We start from the raw sequence: 20,838 nt of genomic DNA on the forward strand, positions 1-20,838 counted from the left end.
CATATGCTCCCATCCAGGCATCATCACTTTCAGAGAAGATCTTGCATTTCTCAACACGCTAATGCCAGACCACATTCAGCACCAATTACAACATCATGGCTGCGTAGGAAAAGGATCCGGGTATTGAAATGGCCAGCCTGCAGTCCACTTCTTTCACTTATAGAGCACATTTGGCTCATCATAAAGCGGAAGGTGCAACAAAGAAAGCCCAAGACAGTTGAACAGTTAGAGAGACGCGTGTTAAACAAGAATGGGACAGCATTCCTATTTCTAAACTTGAAAAACTTGTCTCCTCGATCCCCAGACGTTTGCAGACTGTTGTAAGAAGAGGGGATGCCTCACAGTGGTGAAAATGGCCTTGTCCCAACTTTTTTGAGATTTGTTGACACCATGGAATTTAAAATCAACATAGTTTTCCCTTAAAATTATAAATGTTCTCAGTTTAAACTTTCGACCTGTTCTCTATGTTCGGAATAAAATATTACAATTTGGCACTTCCACATAATTGCATTCAGTTTTTATTCACAATTTGTATAATGTCCCAACTTTTTGGGAATTGGGTTTGTATATAATTACGGTGGAACGCGCGTCTGTCAGCTGTATATGCAGCGCGCCGCGCAGTGATACGAACAGAAAATAGTGCCCGGCGGTAATGGAGTCTGAGTTTTTTTAATGTGCAGTTTTGTCATGCAAATGTATCACTCTTTTGAACACAAATTATTTTTAGAAGAAAAACGCTTTATGTCCTTGACCCCATCCAACTTGCCCTACTGCTTTCGTCTCACCCAAAACCGGACTGGGTCTCGGGTCACAGGACACTGTCAGCGATAAGTCAGTGCTGATTGCACACCACTTTAGGTGAGGATGCCATACAGATTCATGTCCAAAAACCCAAACTATCCCTTTAATAAATAAACCACTCTATAATCAAAGTAAACAAGAAAGTATGTGCTTATGAAGTCTGTTGAAGCAGATGTGATGAAGGGAAGATTACTGGGAGTAACTGGCAGGTTAGTCTCTTCACATGATTATTTGAACCCCTGAAACAGTGCAGATTTTTTTCTTTCATGATGTGACCTTATCGTCACATGCTGCAATTAAGATTTTTCATAAAACAAAATCCTCCCGTGACCATAACAGTTAATCCCCTTCTGGAGTAATGGTTTTCCTTTGATTCAATTAACACCCTAGATACAAAACAATTAGTTAAATATTGAAATAAGCCCGAAACACTCATATTAGATATTTACATATTAAGATTAAATGGCTTTCATTGTTGCTTAGAATAAGGTGAAACTACCTATTCTAAGCATCAATTCAAGGCAAACATTCTTATATACAATATATACATATATATATATATATATATATATATTTATATTTTAAGTACTGAAACAGAGCATAAAGTGTCAATCATTATTTATACTTTAAGTTGATTGTCAAGCAGGGAAATAACGGGTTCCATTTTTAATTGCATTTAGTCGGACCCATGCAGCCAGGGATTGAATCCACAACCTCCCAGCCTGAGTGTAGACACTCGGCTACTGAGCTGGTACTATATTTACTGGAAGGAGGAAAAATGAGCTTAGTAAATATAATAAAACCACATGATTTTGACAACAAAAAAAATGCTTACAATAAAGTGCTATATTGCACTTTTGTTTGATTGTTTTCACACTTTTTTTGCATTTATCTTATCACGAGATAATGCAAAATCTTAAAATACGAAAATTCAATTTATGAAACCCCAGATCAAGGCCTTTGATGTTGGTTAGTCATCTTAAAATGTGGAAAATGTTTGTTTTAAGCCTCACAGTACTTAAAACTGTCTGTTAACACTCAAGGCTAGGACTGCTTGATCACATAAAATAATTAAGTAATTAGAATCTTAAAATAAGCAGAATGATCTTGTCTGACAATCTTATTTTAAGGAAAAATAACTTGTCAGAGCAAAATAAGCAAATTCAGGTTAAATTTAAGAAATTATATCTTACTTAAGATTTCAGTTTTTGCAGTGTGTCAATCTTAATATGCATTCCATCAATTTTTTCAATATTGAATGGGGCTGTGCTTTCATCTGGGACAAGCTCTTGGCCTGCAATTTCAATGAAGTTGTTTTGTCTCAATTCAAGTTTTTTTTTTTTTACAAGATCATTCACCATACAACCTAAACATCAAGTCAAAAAAGCTTATTTTATCTAAAATATTCCTCAAAATAAGGTAATTTCAAAATGTTCTTAATTAACAATATATTCAAGATGCACTGTCTTGAAACAAAGGATTTCCATCTTTGTGTAATTTTGGTTATAAGTCATATTGTCTCAAATTAAGCACAACGACATAATTTGACTAGAAATAAGACAGATGTTCTTGGCAAGATTTCGAGTTTTTCCAGATTGGTATAGTAGTCTTGAAATGGACTTTGCCACATTTGCCTCTCTCCTTTCACTCATCCCTGCAGTGTTTTGGGGGCAGCTCATTAATTGTGGGTTGCTAGTAATGAGCCATGTGGAGTAATTGGGATTGTCAGTATATGATTTCTATAGATAATTTAAAATACTCTCTCACATAATCTCACCTAAATTAACTGATTTAATTCATTTAAACTTTACTCCACTTCTGGATAGCATTTATAGTGACTTGGAGCGCTGGAATAATCTTCCTATTTCTCTAATAGGACGAATAGCCACTATTAAAATGAAAGTTTTACCCAAAATAAACTATTTTTTCTCAATGATTCCATTTAAACCTACGGCTAACTGGTTCCAGTTGTTGGACTCAGCCGTTACAAAATTTTACTGGAATAAAAAAAAAGCAAAGATTAGTCTATCTACTCTTCAGAAAAATAAATCCAAAGGAGGTCTAGAGGCACCAAATTTTATGCACTACTATATAGCCAACCAGATACAATATATTATTTTATGGGCACAACCCAATAGAGATACTAACTGTTGGCTGGAACTAGAACAGAAGGATTGCAATAACCTCAGACTCCTAGATTTACTCTTTATTACAACATCGATTAAGCGACACAATTGTTTTAAAAACTCAATGATTTCCGCCACCCTGACTGCCTGGTGGAAGGCACTAGAAATTACAAAAGCCCAAGTGGAGCCCTGCGGGCTTTCTCCCCTATGGCATAACCCCGACTTTCAAATTAACAACCAATCGTTTTATTTGAGTGTGTGGGAGCAGAAAGGAATTACACATCTCCACCATCTCTTCTCAGATAATATGTTTATATCATATACATCCTTACTCCAAAAATACAAAATAAAAAACGATTTTTTTTTTACATTATTTGCAAGTTAAAAGTATGATAAAGAAACAAATTCCAACACTTCAGGGTACGCTCCAACCGCCTGTTTTAGCTAAAGATATTACCAAGCTTTCTCCGACAACAACAAAAAAACTCTCAAAAATATATAAGTTACTTTCATATACTGATAAAACGTCTTTACCCATCTCAAAATGGGAAACAGACTTGTCTATAGCTCCGGAATCTGACTTTTGGATTCAAGTTTGTGAAAACGTTTTTAAAATGACAAAACACACAAATTTACAACTTATCCAATATATAATTATTCACAGAACATACATTACTCAATATATGATGAAGAAAATGGGACTCTCAGACTCCGACATTTGTCTCCAGTGTTTACAAAACACTACAGACACTTATTTTCATGCTTTATGGTTATGTACTCCGGTTATGTGTTTCTGGACTAAAGTCTTAGAAAAACTTTCCGCTGTCTTGGACTGTAGGATACCGTTCTCTCCAAACTTGTGTTTGCTTGGTGACTTAACAACAACTGACTTACCACATAAACAATTTCAATCGATACTTGTAGCCCTTACTATCGCAAAAAAAACAATTGTTGTTAACTGGAAAAATAAACAAACTCTGAATATCGACCAATGGTCTAACCTCCTCATAAATCACATTTTAATGGAAAAAATATCTGCCTCAAATAAAAACCAAATGTCAAAATTTAAAGAAACATGGTCTATGTATATAGAATTTTTTAACCTAAACCTGGTTACTTAATTCTGCCTATTAGCGAGAGCCACAGCAGCGTGATAACTTGCATTGATGTTTCTGTATTTGGCAATTTGTAACTAATGGTTGTGTGTTTTTATAGTCAGGAACCCGGCTGCTGCCAGCGGGATCGAGCGGATTCTCCTCCGATGGGCACTAGGGGTTGATATTCGGATTCACAGCATGCCAGTGGGTTAATTCTGTGGGTGCTGTCCCCCCCTGGCTGGGCGTGGGCGGGTCTGGCCCTCTGTTGGCTGCTGGGTGGTGGCTGCGTCTTGGCCGTTCCCTGGGTCTCTTGGGGGGTGCTGCGCTGCGGGGCTCTCCCTGGTGTCTGGGGCGGCGCCGCTCCGGCGCGGTCCGTCGCTCTGGGACCGGCGACGCGGTTCGGGGCCTGTGGGCCGCCGGGGGGCCCCGTGGTTCCCTCTCCCCTCCCCCTTCCTCCCCCTTGCTGCCTCTCCCTCCTCGCCTCTCCCCGCCCGTCCTCCGCCTCCCTGTCCCTTCTCCCTCGTCACCCTTCCTCCTCCTCTCCCCCTCTCTCTGCGGCCCTGCCTCTGCCCCCTGGGTGCTGGGGGTGGGGGGGGTGTCTTGGGGCTTGGGGACCTGGGGGCGGCTGGGGCTGGGTGGGGGCGGGGGGGTCGTGGGAGGTGCGGGGTTGGGGGCCGGTGGGGTGCCTGGCGGGCCTGCAGTGCCCCGTCCTGCTGCGTTGGGTCGGGGGCGCGGGCCGTGTTGGGGTGGGGGGCGCTCCTGCTCCTGGGTTTGCTCTCCGGCCGGTGGCCCTGGCGGGGCCCGGGGGTCGTCCTTTGGCGCTGCCGCGGCCTGGGGGGCCCTGAGGTGTTGCGCTTGCTCTGTCCTGGCAGGGGTCGACGGCTCCCCTCTTTGGTGGAGATTTTCATGCATGCCAGATCCACCACACCAGCATCTATCGAAACTCAGACACAATCTGCTTCCTCCTCAGGTCATTGAATCGGTGGAGGCTGGTGTCTGTGGATCTCACTCGGCTTCGTCTGTCCTTCCTTCCTTTCCTCAGTCTCTCCTTCGGTCTCTTGAGTCCCTGATTTTATTTTTTTAATTTTTTTATTTTTTTGGGATTTGTTAGAATTTAGATGTTTCTGGGGTTAGGGAAGAATTCTGGTGGGTGGTGTCTGGTCGGTGCTGGATTTCACCTTCCTTGGTTTTCTTTGGTCCCCTCGGGTCTCCTGACGGCGGTGTTCGGTTTCTGTGAACGGTATGGGATTTTTTCTAATAGGTTTTTGGTGAGCTAACAAATACACGCACGCACGCACGCACGCACGCACGCACGCACGCACGCACGCACGCACATACACATACACATACTCACCCACATACAAAAAAATATATATATATATATAAAAAAGAGCAATGATGATGACATTACCGAATGAACAATACTGAGCTCTTAAAAAAATATATATATATATATATATATATATATATATATGATTTCTGTGTAAAACCAAACTCGCATTTAGCTGGCAAAAAGGAATTTGATTGGAGCTTAAACTAATTTTTGTATAAATGGTTTGCAGTTATAAAGCTAATACTATTAGAATTTTTTTTTTGCAAATGATTAATCTGTGCAACAAAAAACTTACATGTTATGGTCGGCCTAAAGCCAAGGGATTGATCATAAAGTTGACAACTAATAAGCAATAAAGAAGAGTCGAATTTCTTAAACCAAAAGTGCACACAAACATACAGTACATAAAAACCTACAACCACTGAACTGTGATGTGATTGTGCTCAGCAATAGTTAACAAATAGTTGACATAAAATTCAATTTATCTCAGATTTTGTGTGGCTGGATGTGTCTGTCTATACATATTTTTATTTTTCAGATTGGATAGCCTCAGTACAGACAGTGTGGTAACAAAGGATCCTCTTGGTGCACACATTAAAAGCATCTAATTTTCACCTGCACACACAATCAAGGCCATAAAACAATACATTACGGCCTTGAATAATTACCAATGTGGCAACTTTCATAATTGAATAGCACCACTTAAACAATCCCACTTGGCTAAGGTGTATTAAAAAGGGCTGGTCTTAATTTGAATGTGTCAAAGAAAACAAATTAGATTGTTGCATGGAGTAATCTCTCTGAAGTCAGGTAATAAGGTCGACAACCACTTTGCTACTTCATTATTTGTTTTTCCTAAATTAGCCTCAGTTGTATGGTTTAAACATTCAAGAGAAGAAAATAGAATTTTACTTAATCCCAAGTATTAATATTTGCACAATGCACATTCCAAACATATGTCCATCATATTATGACGACATCATACAACTGCATTCTAGTGTTTATAATAAATTATCCATAACGGTTGTCCCTAACCTTATTAGGTTAAAAGCTCGTTTGAAGACTAATATGCCAATAAAAACTCATTAGAAATATTTATTTGATTTTGTATCCTATTTCACAAGGCAAAAATATATTATTTTTATAGAAAAAAAATCCCTTGCTGCTGTCAGCTGTGGCATTGCAAATGATATTTTCTCAATTACTTTACCTTGAGAAAGAAAGAAAGAAAGAAAGAAAGAAAGAAAGAAAGAAAGAAAGAAAGAAAGAAAGAAAGAAGAAAGAAGAAAGAAAGAAAGAAAGAAAGAAAAATGAAAGAAAGATTTTGTTTCCATTTTACTTTCAGCATTCTGTTGGTGTGCATTGCCATAGCCTACTATCACTTAGTACCAAATACTGTACATTATGCCTTGCCAAATTACTGTATTTAAAAATAAAAAAGAATTATCTTTCTTAATCTAATCTTTCTTAAACAAGGCATGCATCCATGGCTTAATATCGTTCAATATCAATATCGTTCTCGACTGAAATTTCAGTAGAAAGTCATAAACAAGTCACACGACCACTCAGAACAGCTGAATAACGAAATTGTCTGTTTTCATTTCAGTCTTCCTTCAATCTGTTAAGGCTCACTATGGTGAACCATTTAAAATTGTGGGAAGTAAATATTGCATTTTTTGCACCACATGTTTCTTATATTTTCAAACATTTAGTATTTAAATACATATATATTTGTTCTTACACATTGCTGTATGCTCTGTGTTGTACACACAGACAACCAGATCACACATGCATGCAAGGAGTGGTCCAGAGTGAAAGAGGTTCAGCACCACTTGAGCTTGGAGGTGGGGACAGTGACTTGCTCAAGATCACCTCAGCAGTAGCCAGCAAGCAGAATAGCATCCCTCCACCCACAGGTTGCCATATTTATCATTTTTGGCAACAGCGACACTTGGATCATGTGACGCATTGACTCCAAAATTTCAGATGAATTACTGCCGTTCTGTGGACCTCCCTAATTCAACAAATGTTCATACATGATAGAGAAAAAAAATAAAATAAGTAATAATAATAATAATAATAATAATAATAATACTAAACCCATCTAGACATTTGACCAAAAATGAAACTTGCATAAAAATAGAGATTTAATAATTGAAGGAATAAAACTAAAGGAAGACCAGTTAGTCTTTCTTTCTTTCTTTCTTTCTTTCTTTCTTTCTTTCTTTCTTTCTTTCTTTCTTTCTTTCTTTCTTTCTTTCTTCATTTATTTATTTTAAGAATCAAAACAAGGGTTAATGGAATTAAAGACATTGTTTGAGGGTGGAAAGAATATGAAAGTGGCTATCCAATGAGAAGAGGAGATGAGCAATAGAGGAAGTTATTACAGCTCAGCGTGAGCTAGATGAAAAAGCTGTGAAGGCAGAGGCAGATGGCGCTCTCCCAAATGAACAAGTCAACATAATGAGAAAGGCAAATTGAGACACTACCTCCTTGCAGACTGGAACTGGGCAAATTGCAATGTCGCAGGCCTTTTTTTTGGTTTCACAAAATAGCTGATTTTGCCCAAGTTCAAATAAATTCATGAAATACGAATGTGTCTGTTCTGAAAGCAACTCTGCAACTTTGTGTTTTTATTGTGTGCCAAAGAGAAAAGCTGTTGCGTGACTGAAAAGGTGGGAATTATAGGAAACAAAAAGTCTTCTGCAATGCAACATTATTTTACAAATTCCAATTAAGTTGGGATGTTTTGTAAAACAAACTAAAACAGATAATGATTTGCAAATCCATTTCAACCTATATTCAATTGTAGACAAAACAATGACAATACATTGAATGTTCAAACTAATATTTTTCCCCTTGAAAATATTACATTTTAATTTTGGATTCGAAATATGAAACACATTCCAAAAAAAGCTGGGACAGAGGCATGTTTACCACTGTTTTAAATCACTTTTCCTTTAAACAACTCTCAATAAGTGTTTGAGAACTGAGGACAGTACAGTACACTGAATAAAATAAAATAAAATATTTAATGAATTTAAAACAATTTAAGTAATCCTTCGCAGACAATATTTATTCTTAAACAAAATGTATCCAAATACATTTTGTTAAAGAGTAAATATTGCACCCTGAAAGTTTTACCTTCATTTATTAGGACAAAGCAATCCATAATTTTTGATGGTTCAAAATAAAAAATAATAAAATTAGACTTATTACATAATACAAATAATGCTTTTAGTTTAACCTGACAACATTTCTGTTATGTCAACCATATTTGTACATTGGAGCAAATAAGTTTTTTTTTTTTTATGTCTTAAAATTTTTAAATTGTCATCATGCTTACTTAATAAAAAATTTTTTTTATATACATTTGGAATTATAGGCAAGGCAAAGCAAGGAAGCTAAGCATTATTTATATAATGCATTTCAAACACAAGGTACAATGTGCTTTACATAATTAGTACAACATTTTGCCAAGGACTATACAGTAGGCCTATATGAATGGACTAACAATTCTTACAGAGGTTAGGTTTACATTTCACAGCCAATTTTGTCCCGATGGGCTTTGCTTTCATTTCATTGTTCATCATTCTGTCAACTTGATGCAGAAAAATCTTTGAGTAGCACTCGCATATATAGCTTATAAGAGAACATTTAAAAATGCATTCTTACCAATGAATGTGAATGTAGCGCTTCTTGCAGACTTTGGTACAACCATACGACACACACTGTGGCATTTTCGCCATAGAGACAGTAAATAACATGAAAACGCTGCTGTGAAATTAATATTTTCAGGTTGGGTGGGCTTAGTGAGTGGCAACAAAAGATGGCTACCGGTGGCTTCACTTCTCGCTACGGTGAATATGTGGCATTGTGAGTCCATTCATATATAAGTCTGTGGATGTTGCTCACCATAGTCCATTTTAGAATAGAAGACAATTCACAAACTTTTTTTTTTAAACTGTTTAGATGAGCAATTTTTATTCCTTTTATGTGTACCTTCAACACAATTTAAAAAAAAAACAGCGGATTAAAGGTGCACTTACAGTAACATATTGAATGGAGTAAAATAATACAGAAATTGAGTTAGTGGACTTCAGCTGACACTGTAGTCATTCTAATTGTTCAGAACTTCTAAAGCAAATAACTCGGGTCTCAGGTGCACCATTTGTCTTACCATAAATCTTACAGTTAAGGGTCCAAGTAGCCATGACTTTTCCTCGTCTTTTAAGAAATCTTGCTGCTTTTTTTTTTTTTTGCCAGCTCTGAGTTCGCTTCTCACTCGTTCCTCTTATTTTTTCTTATTTTTACCCTGCCTCAATAAATCAAGTTTGTTTGTTCTATTAACACATCTCATTTAACCACGTTTAGCTTTTTGATTCTGAGACAATAGGTTATGGCAAGCCTCAATGCTATTTCTCTCAATGTGGATATCTTAAGAGAACAAGTGGCTTGTGCCTTAATGAAATGGTTGAGTCTGGCTCACTGTTGCCTTCCTGTCTATGAACACCAATCGGAGCATGAGCATATGAAGGTGGTTTGAGTGGTAGTCCAGAAATAAATACATCATTTATTTGTTCCAAAACTGCCACTCTCACCTTCAAAAGTCAAGCCTGCTTTGTTGTTGCTTCGGCCTCCAAGGCTGATGCTAACAGCAGCTTGGCAAGCGACAGTCTTGTTCCTATAGGATATTTCATACACTAGGCTTTACACAAGCAAGACTCAACACCTACAAGCATCAACAAACACAAAAGTTAATGACATTGAGAAGCAAAGCAGAGAAAACAAAAGTAATATTACCAAAAGAACGTACACTGGAAAAACAAACCAACAAAACAAAACAAAAAAAACATTTAGGGGTAAATAAATAAGACTATAGTTTTCTAAAATAATTAAACGAGAAGAAAAAACTATTTAAAAATATTTGGAAGACCTTAATCAAAGGTATAGGGCAAAAGCAACATTTTTTACTTGGTTTTAAAAGCATTTACACACGATTCTGACTTCACTTCACTTCCGTTAGCAGTTTATTCCATTTGTGTGCAGCATAACCGCTAAATGCATTCATGACACAACCAGGAAAAAAATCTATTCGTAAAGAGCAACATTTTGCTGATCTTAATGTACTAGATAATGCCATTGTCTATCTCTCATAGTGTACTTCTATCTCATGCACAGATTCACTAGCTAATAGCCAATCAGAATGATCAATTGCCACCAACGGCCAACACCGTTTTGCAATCTCATTCATTCAAATCTAATCTAAAAAGCACAATGACACAAATATCGGTGCAATTATTGAAGCTTTTTTGCGTGGAATTCATTCACATTCTAACCTAAACAAGCTCCAAGTGTGTAGTGGTTCAGTGTTTGGAAACTCAGAACATTGTTCAAATGTGCCGTTCACTTATTCAGTGCACCAAAAAATGGACTGCCGGGCCGCATACTAGGCGTTCTAATAGGGGATACGGCGTGTCCGTGTGTCAGGCAGTCCAGATGGAAACAGTTCAAGCACGGATTGCTGATTGGTTTAGAACATAGACTCGTTCGGAAGTTAATGAGAGGAAGTGTGCTCTGCCCCTCCGAACACACCACTCTCAAGCTAGTGCACGGGCGTCAGAGGGAATTTCCAAATGTGCCCTTGATATAGCCTCAAACTTCCGTTGCTCAACAGACCAATGTTGTCGGATTTTGTGCTTCATTATGTGATAGTATTGATACTAATTCAGTCTCAATTACGGATCTATACTAGGATGATAAGACTGATAAAGTACAGTGGTAACTCGGAGTTTGAACATAATTCGTTCCTGCGAAGTGTTCAAAGTCCGAATTGTTCAACCTCCGAAACATTTTTTCCCATAGGAAAAATTGTAAATGCAATTAATCCGTTCCCAAGCTCCAAAAACAGAAAAATCCTATTTTAATGTCTCTTTATGTTTTTTACATTTCCCCTGTACAGTATTTAAACAATAAAAAATGCCTTACCTTTTTTTGTTGTGGTGTGATGTCATCAGTGGATGATAAATGCTATGTTAATGCTTGCTTTAGTTCAGTGCTGAGTTTGTGTATTTTACATTGGGCATATTGTTAGACTACTAAGCGGTCCTCGCGCGCGATGTTTAACATCAGGCACGTTGTTGAACAGCTAAGGGGGGTCCTCATGCCAGTATTTACAGAAGTAGTCACGGTAGTTACAACAGCGCGATAATCTCCTTCCTAATTCCACTGTGGTTCGTAGTACTGTATGTTTTTCTTTGCTGCCACTGGCACTGTTGTCTTTCTTTGGGCCAAAGGCGAAGAAAATTGTCGTAAAAAAATCTAAATGCACTCGTGAGTATGGAGCACCTCCAAAAGTATTTACGATCTGACTGGAAATGAGCAGTGCATCGTCTCAACTACCGCAACGTGAGCAGTCGGCATTGCTCGGCTTCGCTCAGCTTCACTCGGCTACCCATTATTAAGGTACGTTCGGCTTAGCTTGCTTTGCTTGGGTGTTCGAACTCCGAAAATGAGTTCCAACTCCGAGGCATTTTTTACTCCGATTTTTTTGGTTGAAGTCTGATTTGTACAAGTTCCGAGACGTTCAAACTCTGAGGTTCCACTGTATTTATTTATTTTTTCAAATACTTTACTTACTTAGTTACGCTGTTCAGTTTCCTTTTCTACTAGTACTTACTGTGTACAGGTCAATAACTAACAATTACCTTACTGCCGTCAAGTGACAGAAAACTCTATTGTAACTGAGCAACTCCTTGACAATTGCAAGAGCTCCACTGCATTGAATTTAATAACATATGTTGCCACACAGGCCACAGGAGTAAAGCGGAAACCCCCACTAGTCGGTGCTTGCGGTACAAGGTTGGCCCGCGAGCGGTGCTTCCGCATGGTTAAGAATATGGATAGACCAATTATCGGCTGGGCTGATTATCGGCGCCAATATTCAGCATTTTGACTATCAGCATCGGCCATTTTGAAGAATCATATGGCCGATAATAGATCATTTTTTAAAAAGTGTTCAGGGTTGGAATTAGGGGACTAATTATTTGAATGTTCATATAAGCATCTGACCGTGGGAACTCTCTGCACCTTCTGTTTTTGTTTGAAATTAAAACTAAGATAAGTACAATTTTAAAACTTAAGCTATTTTGAAAAAAAATACTTAAGTTCTTATTTAACTTTTAAAGACATGCTACTGCCCCTGGAAGATCCCTGAACTTTTTGTTAGATTTTTAAAACAAAGATGTCTATAAACTCCAATATTTTACAAATTCTTAACGTTCAATAAACATATGCTTTAAAAAAAAATAAGAGCTGGAGTTTGTATTTTTTATTTGTATTTTATGCCAATGCCCTTTTCGGCTCCAAATATCGGTTATTGCCGTCCTTGACTACTAATAATCAGTATCGGTATCGGCCCTGAAAAAAACATATCAGTCTATCTCTAGTTAAGAAACGCCGATTTAGACATTTCATTATGGCCACCCTTATTTGAGTCATGATTTCACCCTGCCCACACCAATGAAAAATTTCTGGGTACGCCCCTGCCCGTCCCAGCTTTTTTGGAATTTGCTGCGTAGATCATATTCAAAATGATTGAATATTTGCACCCCCCCCACACACACACACACACACCTGGTACATATATTCTATTTTCATCTCAAAACACACACTACTTTCCTTGTTTTTCTTTGAGCATGCTTGAGACAAACAGGCTTGTTCCAATGTGTTCGCACTGCTTCCGAAAGTAAATGACAATACTGAAATATGATAGACTTGCCACCATCTGCTTTAGACGAAAAAAAAACATTTCTTTCAGCAGATATCAACAACAAATATTTGAGCAAATGGCAGTGGGCTTGAAACTTCTTAACTGCATTACTTATTCAGGAAGTCTATGGGTGTGTTAATAATTGATCACCTAATTAGGGTGGGAGTTGGGAAGATACGGAGCGATTGCCTCTTTACCAGTGAGCTTTTGGTAAGTGCATGGTTTCATTGTGCACGACAGTGAGGCGCCGATAAAAGTAACTTCTGACCAGCACCTATAATTCATTTTCAGATTAATTGACAAGTATGGCCATACACTTAAATGCTGAAAGAATAACAAGAGTGTGTTGGTATTTAAGAACATCAAATATCTGGCTTGTACACTAAACATTGTCTGTGGATATGTTGACAAAACCCAATGAGGACTCAAATGCTTTTCCAAACACCTAATTTAGAACATAACTTTTCAGGGTTTTCAGAACACTGCAAAATCTAAGTTGATGGATTCCTTTTGAGAGGCCTTTTAGGAAAGCTATTTAGTGCCAACCAATCACTATCTTGGAAAATAAAAGCCAAGACCGCAGATATAAAAGCAGTATGCATCCTTTCATAGATCATACACAAACATCACTTATTTAATCTCCTTCACTAATAAATCCATAGAAACACTCTTACTCTGTGTACAAGTTGAGCATATACACAAAATAAGCATCCGTTAAAAACTGCATTTTATGTTAACTTAGGTTACCTTGGACTGATCTTAACATTTGTTTAATTATCTTAAACATTAAAGTTGGGAAACTATAGAAAAGTAAATTTTTAAGGGCAAATACTTTTTCATGCCTTGTATATGCTAGTGGAATTTATGTCACAATCACGTCCAATGATGATGTGTGTGCCTTAGATCTGTTTGACCCTCGTTTGTCAACTTTCAATTTCTGGGAATGGTGTTCGAGATTTGTTGAGTGCATGTATACTTGATCGCTACGAAAAATGTTTGATTGCTCTTCCGGGTATGCAATTAAAACGTTCTCGCACAATTTGCTTTTGCGGCCACAGAGACAGTGATAGATACACATATGCTGTACATATGCACACACCAGGGTTATTATAGTTTTGGAATTTTTATTATAGTCAGTTTTGATTTCGTTTTTTTTTTTTTTTGTTTTGTTTTTTATTAGTTTCTCAGGGCTTCTCTGTTAATTTTTTATTAGTTTTAGTTATTTAAAAAATGCTTAATTTTAGTTTAGTTTTAGTTTAGTTTTCTTTTTCTTTTTTTAAAGTGTATTACTTGTGTGCAAGATTTAATAAATAAAATGGTAAAATAAAAAAAGTAATGCATTTTTTACCTAGCGTTGCGTTTGGGCTTAATTTAGTGAAAAAGCAGAACCAAAAGTCAAACATGCAAAATTGTCGGTTAGGGGCAATGTCATCTGAAGGTGCTTTTCTATTGGCTGCTTCTAGATGACGTAACTTCTGTGCGACTCACTTTCAAACGTCCTTATTTGAAATAAATTAATATTGTTAATATCAAAATAAATACACAGTACACTTAAATCACATTTAAATTCAACCCCAAAGACTCATGTATTTTATTTTTATTTATTTATTTATTTTTTATTCATTACCAAAGATGAAAACTAAGGACATTTCCACCTATAGTTATAGTTTTGGTCAGTTTTGTAAACGTAATATGCAGTTTCAGTTATTTAATAAAAAAAATAAAAAAACCATTTTAGTATTTATTTTGTTAACAAAAACGTTTTTTGAATTTTAGTTTCATTTATTTGGTTAGTTTTAGTTAACTAAAATAACCTTGCCACGCGCGCACACACACATACACGCACAACCACACATTGTATCTTTTTTTTGGTTGCTATGTGCATTTATCATCTGTGAATTCCAGGTGAAGAATCTCAGGTTATTTTTAAACCAAGTTAGCTAGTTTCCCGACCGCGTTAGCTACTAGCGCTGGTATATTACAAAAAAAACAACATTGTTGACACATCACTTATTTTCGTACACTTTAACAATTTCAACTTTTGGGCTGCTGGGAAAGGAAAATAAGAGACCTTAAGGACTACATGGCAATGTATACGCCAAGGTAGATTGGCTTGGTTCTCAAAACACGGACATCTTGTATCTTTTTTTTGGTTGCTATGTGCATTTATCATTTGTGAATTCGAGGCGAAGAATTTCGGGTTATTTTTAAACCAAGTTAGCTAGTTTCCCGACCGCGCTAGCTACTAGCGCTAGCATGTTACAACAAAAACAACATTGTTGATACATAAATTATTTTCGTACACTTAAACAATTTCAACTTTTGGGCTGCTGGCTGGAATGTACTGACTAGGATTCCAACGGACCATGTTGGTTAGGGTTTTTTTGTGTGGAAATGTTATGTATCAAAAGTACTAATGGTATCGGCACCGGTGAATACTGAAGAGTATCAGTATTGGTCTAAAAAAAATGGTATCGAACATCCCTAATCAATAATATATAAAGCTTTTTTGAAATCCACAAAAATACTTAAATTTTTTTCTTATCTCTATTGCAGTAGATATTTCTTCAGTTAATTCCATAAGTGCCATTGATATGGAATGATTTGTTCTAAACCCATACTGGCTATTGCTTAAGATATTGTGTTTGTTTGTTAATTTGTCTAATTCTGATTATAAATTTTTATTTTTTTAAAAAACAACTTCTTTCTACTTTTTGATTGTATTATAATCTTCTTTTCCTTTGGGCTTTTCCCTTCAGGGGTCGCCACAGCGAATCAGTTGCCTCCATCTAACCCAGTCCTCTGCATCCTCTGCTCTCACACCAACTACCTTCATGTCCTCTTTAACTACAACCATAAACCTCCTCTTTGGTTTTCCTCTAGACCTCCTTCCTGGCATTTCGAAACTCAGCATCCTTCTGCCAATATACTATCTCTCTCTCCCTCTCTATCGCTCCCTCTGGACATGTCCAAACCATCTCAGTCTGGCCTCTCTGACACTATCTCCAAAACCTTTAACATGTGTTGTCCCTCTGATGTACTCATTCCTGATTCTATCCATCCTGGTCACTCCCAAAGAGAACCTCAGCATCTTCATCTCTGCCACCTCCAGCTCTGCCTCCTGTCTTTTCCTCAGTGGCACTGTCTCCAGACCAAACAACATCGCTGGTCTCCTCGCAGTTTTATAAACATTTCCTTTCATTTTAGCTGAAACTCTTCTATCACACATCACACCTGACACTTTTCTCCACCCGTTCCAGCCTGCCTACACACGCTTCTTCACTTATTTTCCAAACTCTCCATTGCTCTGGACTGTTGACCCTAAATACTTAACCTCCTCCACCTTCTTGGTCTCTTCTTCCTGTAACCTCACTCTTCCACTTGGGTCCCTTCCATTCACACTCAGATACTCCATCTTGCTACAGCTAACCTTCATTCCCCTCCTTTCACTGCAAAAAGGACTGTAGCAAATTTAAGAAAAAAATATAGTAAAATAAGAAAATTATTACTTCAAATAAGCAAAATTACCTGCCAACAGAACAAGAACATTTTACTTAAATTTACCTGTAAGATTTTGAAAATATAATAAATAAAATAAATAAAAATACTAGGCTCATATCAACCACTGCGGTCTTTTCAGACTAAAAACCATTAATGTCAAGTTTTTTTAAGCTGCAATAAATAGAACTATTTTCTTAAATTACATGAGTATTTTCCTTTACGCTTGGATGACTTAGCCTGAGTATCAAACAGGGAGGTAACAGGTCCCATTTTCTTTGTCATGACCTAGCCAGGAATTGAACCCACAACCTGCAAGTCTGAGGGTAGGCACTCCACCACTAGACCACTGGGCTGGTATTGAAAGAAGGACAAGCTTAGATGAGCTTAGTAAATATAACAAAATTAACCATATTGCACTCGTCTGTTTTCATACTTGTATTTTCTTCTATTTATCTTATTACTAGGTTATGCAAAATCTTAAAATAAGAAAACTCATGAAACCCCAGTTCAGGACCTTTGATGTTGGTTAGTTGTCATCTTAAAGTGTGGTAAATGCTTGTTTTAATCCTCACAGTACTTAAAACTGTCTGTTAAACACTCAATGTCAAGACTGCTTGATCAAATAAGATAATTAAGTAATAAGTATCTTAAAATAAGCACAATAATCTTCCCTGACAATTTGATTTTAAGTAAAAAATAACTTGTCAAATCAAAATAAGCAAATTTAGGTTAAATTTAAGAAATTATATTTTACTTAAGATTTTAGTTTTTGCAGTGTTCCAGGGCAAACCTCCACGCCTCGAGCTTCTCCTCCACCTGTTCCCTGCTCTCACTACAGACCACAATGTCATCAGCAAACATCATAGTCCATGGAGATTCCTGTCTAACCTCGTCTGTCATCCTGTCCATTACCATAGCAAACAAGAAGGAGCTCAGAGCTGATCCCTGATGTAGTCCCACCTCCACTTTGAACTCCTCCGTCACACCTACAGCACACCTCACCACTGTCTTACTGTCCTCATACATGTCCTGCACCACTTGAACATACTTCTCTGCTACTCTAGACTTCCTCATACAAAACCACAGTTCCTCTCTGGGCACCCTGTCATAAGCTTACTATAGATCTACAAAGACATAATGCAGCTCTTTCTGACCTTATCCGTACTTCTCTATCAACATCCTCAAAGCAAATACTGCATCTGTGGTACTCTTTTTTTTGGCATGAAACCATACTGCTTCTCACAAATGTTCACCTCTGCACTCAGTCTAGCTTCACTACTCTTTCCCATAGTTTCATTGTGTGGCTCATCAGATTTATTCCTCTGTAGTGGCCACAACTCTGCACGTCTCCCTTGTTCTTAAAAATGGGCACCAGCACACTTCTCCTCCATTCCTCAGGCATCTTCTCACTATTTAAGATCCTGAACAACTCAGTCAGACGTTCTACTGCTACCTCTCCTAGACACTTCCATACCTCCACAGGTATATCATTAGGACCAAGTTCCATTCCACTCTTCATCCTCTTCAATGCCCTTCTCACTTCATCCTTACTAATCTTTGCTACTTCATGGTTCACAACAGTCACCTCTTTCGTTCTCTCTCATTTTCCTCATTCATCAACTCTTCAAAGTACTCTTTCTATCTTCCCATCACACTACTGGCATCTGTCAACACACTTCCATCCCTATCCTTTGTTCCCCAAACCTGCTGCACGTTAGGGATGTAACGATTATGGCAATATTGTGACATTGCGATATTAAAACTACCATAATATATCGTTGTTGTCATGTCATGATATTAAAAGCAGCACATTTGTTAAAAAAGTCAGGTTGATTTCCATTTGTGCAGTTCTAGCACCCTCTGGTGGCTACTTTTTTAGTGCAGTTTAATTTTCACAAGGCATGTTTTGGCCCTTATATGTTTAGAATCCACGCTAATGGTCAGATGAAGGGGAATGTAATATGCTTGTGAACCGAGTCAATATGTGGAGGAACTCAATGTGTTGTGCTTACATTAGCAAGTAAGTGCCTCAATATTACGTTTTATTAGAGATTGTAGGTTGTTTATATGCATTGCTGTAATGTACAAAAACACAATATTCTGGGGGGGGGGGGGGGTGGTTGTATCGCCAACCTACCCACAATATCATGATAATCATTGTATTGTGACCTTCATATTGTTATATTGTATTGTGATGTTTGTAGATCGTTACATACCTACTGCACGTCCTTCCCGTCTCTTTGCTTTGCCAACCTGCATAGATTAGTCTCTCCCTCCTTACTGTCCAACCTAGCATACTTCTGCACCTCCTCATTCCACCACCAAGTCTCCTTATCTTCTTTCCTTCCAGATGACACACCAAGGACTCTCCTACCTGTCTCCTTGACCAAATTTGCTGTAGTTATCCAGTCATCTGGAAGCACCTCCTGACCATCCAGAGCCTGTCTCAAATCATTCCTGAAAGTCATACAACACTCTTCCTTTTTCAGCTTTCACCATTTCGTCGTCTGCTCTGCCTTTGCCGTCTTTGTCTTTCTCACCACCAGAGTCATCCTACACACTACCATCCTATGCTGTCTGGCTACACTCTCACCTACCTCTACTTTGCAGTCGCTGATCTCCTTCAGATTACACCGTCGACACAAGATGTAGTCTACCTGTGTACTCCTACCTCCACTCTTGTAGGTCACCCTGTGTTCCTGCCTCTTCTGGAAGAAAGTATTCACGGCAGCCATTTCCATTCTTTTTGTAAAGTCAACCACCATCTGTCCTACTGCGTTCCTCTCCTGGATACAAAACTTGCCCATCATCTCATCACCTCTGTTTCCTGCACCAACGTGTCCATTGAAGTCTGCAACAATGACAACGCTCTCACTTCTAGGGATGCTCTGCATCTTTTCATCAAGGTCCAACCAAAAGTTATCCTTCTCCTCCAGCTCACATCCTACCTGTGGCGCATACCCACTAACAACATTGATCATCACACCTTCGATTCCTAGCTTCAGGCTCATCACTCTATCTAAAACTATTTTTACCTCCAGGACGTTCCTAACAAACTCATCCTTCATGATAACTCCTACTCCATATCTCTTTCTATCTACACCATGTTAGAACAACTTGAACCCTGCTCCTAAACTTCTAGCTTTGCTCCCTTTCCTTCCTCCTCTCCCATCATGTCAACCATGATGGGAGAGGAGGAAGGTGGATATACTACCGTCATAGTTCCAACATTCAAAGTCCCTACTCTCAGTCCTAGACTCTTGGTGTTCGTCTTCTATTTCTTCCTACGAACACACCTTCCTCCTCTCCTTCTTCGACCACCAGTAGTCCAGTTTCCACCGGCACAGTGTAGGTCAACAGCACCGATGGCGGTCATTGTTAACCCGGGCCTCGACCAATCCAGTATGGAAGTCATATACAGTGCTGCTCAAAAGTTTGTGAACCTCTTGAGCAATTTGGATTCTCCAATTGTTTCAACCTAATTTTGTTGTTCAATCTGAACCATTACATTTTATATGAAATAACAGGTGGAGGTTTATCAATTCAATGCATTGTTCTTTTTTCCCCCTAATCAATTGTGTAGTCAAAACTAAATTAAAGCAAAGAAATTGTGCATCACTGACTGAAACAGAGACAAAACCACGTCACTTTAATCTTACCCAGGTGAACCCATATAGGTCAGTCATGCTGAGAGGAAGAGAAATCTCAGGGGGCCGTAGGAAGTGGGTAGTGACAGCACATCTGTCTGGGGAAAGCTATAAAATAATCTAAAAAAAACAAATTAAGCTTCATCATTCCACTGTGAAGCAGATCATCTGCAACTAGAGAACACTGAAAATTACTACAATCCAGCCAAGAAGTGGATGACCTTCTAAAACATCAGTAAGAACCACAAGAAAAATGATAATTCAGGTGAAAGCCAACCAGTGCATCACATCGAAGATATTTGCAGACCTCTTTTGCTGCATCTGGGACACGTGCATGCTTCAACAATCAGAAGAAAAGTCAATCGACAAGGCTTTCATGGAAGGCTTGCTAGGAAGAAGCCTCTGCTCACAAAAAAAGATCAAAGCTGCCCATCTCAACTTTGCCAGAAAGTACCTGGACAAACCTTAAGCTTTTGGGAAGTCCCTTCTGTGGACAGATGAGTCCAAAATGTATCTGTTTGGTCACAACTAAAACAGTCATGTCTGGTGAAAAGTCAACACT

General features: G+C 38.1%; 1 pseudogene; it reads left to right on the forward strand.

The window, feature by feature from the left end:
• Nucleotides 1-17,993: 17,993 nt before the first annotated feature.
• LOC147170308 (uncharacterized) lies at nt 17,994-19,281 on the forward strand (annotated as a pseudogene).
• The last annotated feature ends 1,557 nt before the right edge of the window (nt 19,282-20,838 follow it).

The sequence above is a fragment of the Leptonotus elevatus genome, chromosome 8 (assembly GCF_054856555.1).
Source record: "Leptonotus elevatus isolate MCC_2025b chromosome 8, RoL_Lele_1.0, whole genome shotgun sequence".
Taxonomy (NCBI): domain Eukaryota; kingdom Metazoa; phylum Chordata; class Actinopteri; order Syngnathiformes; family Syngnathidae; genus Leptonotus; species Leptonotus elevatus.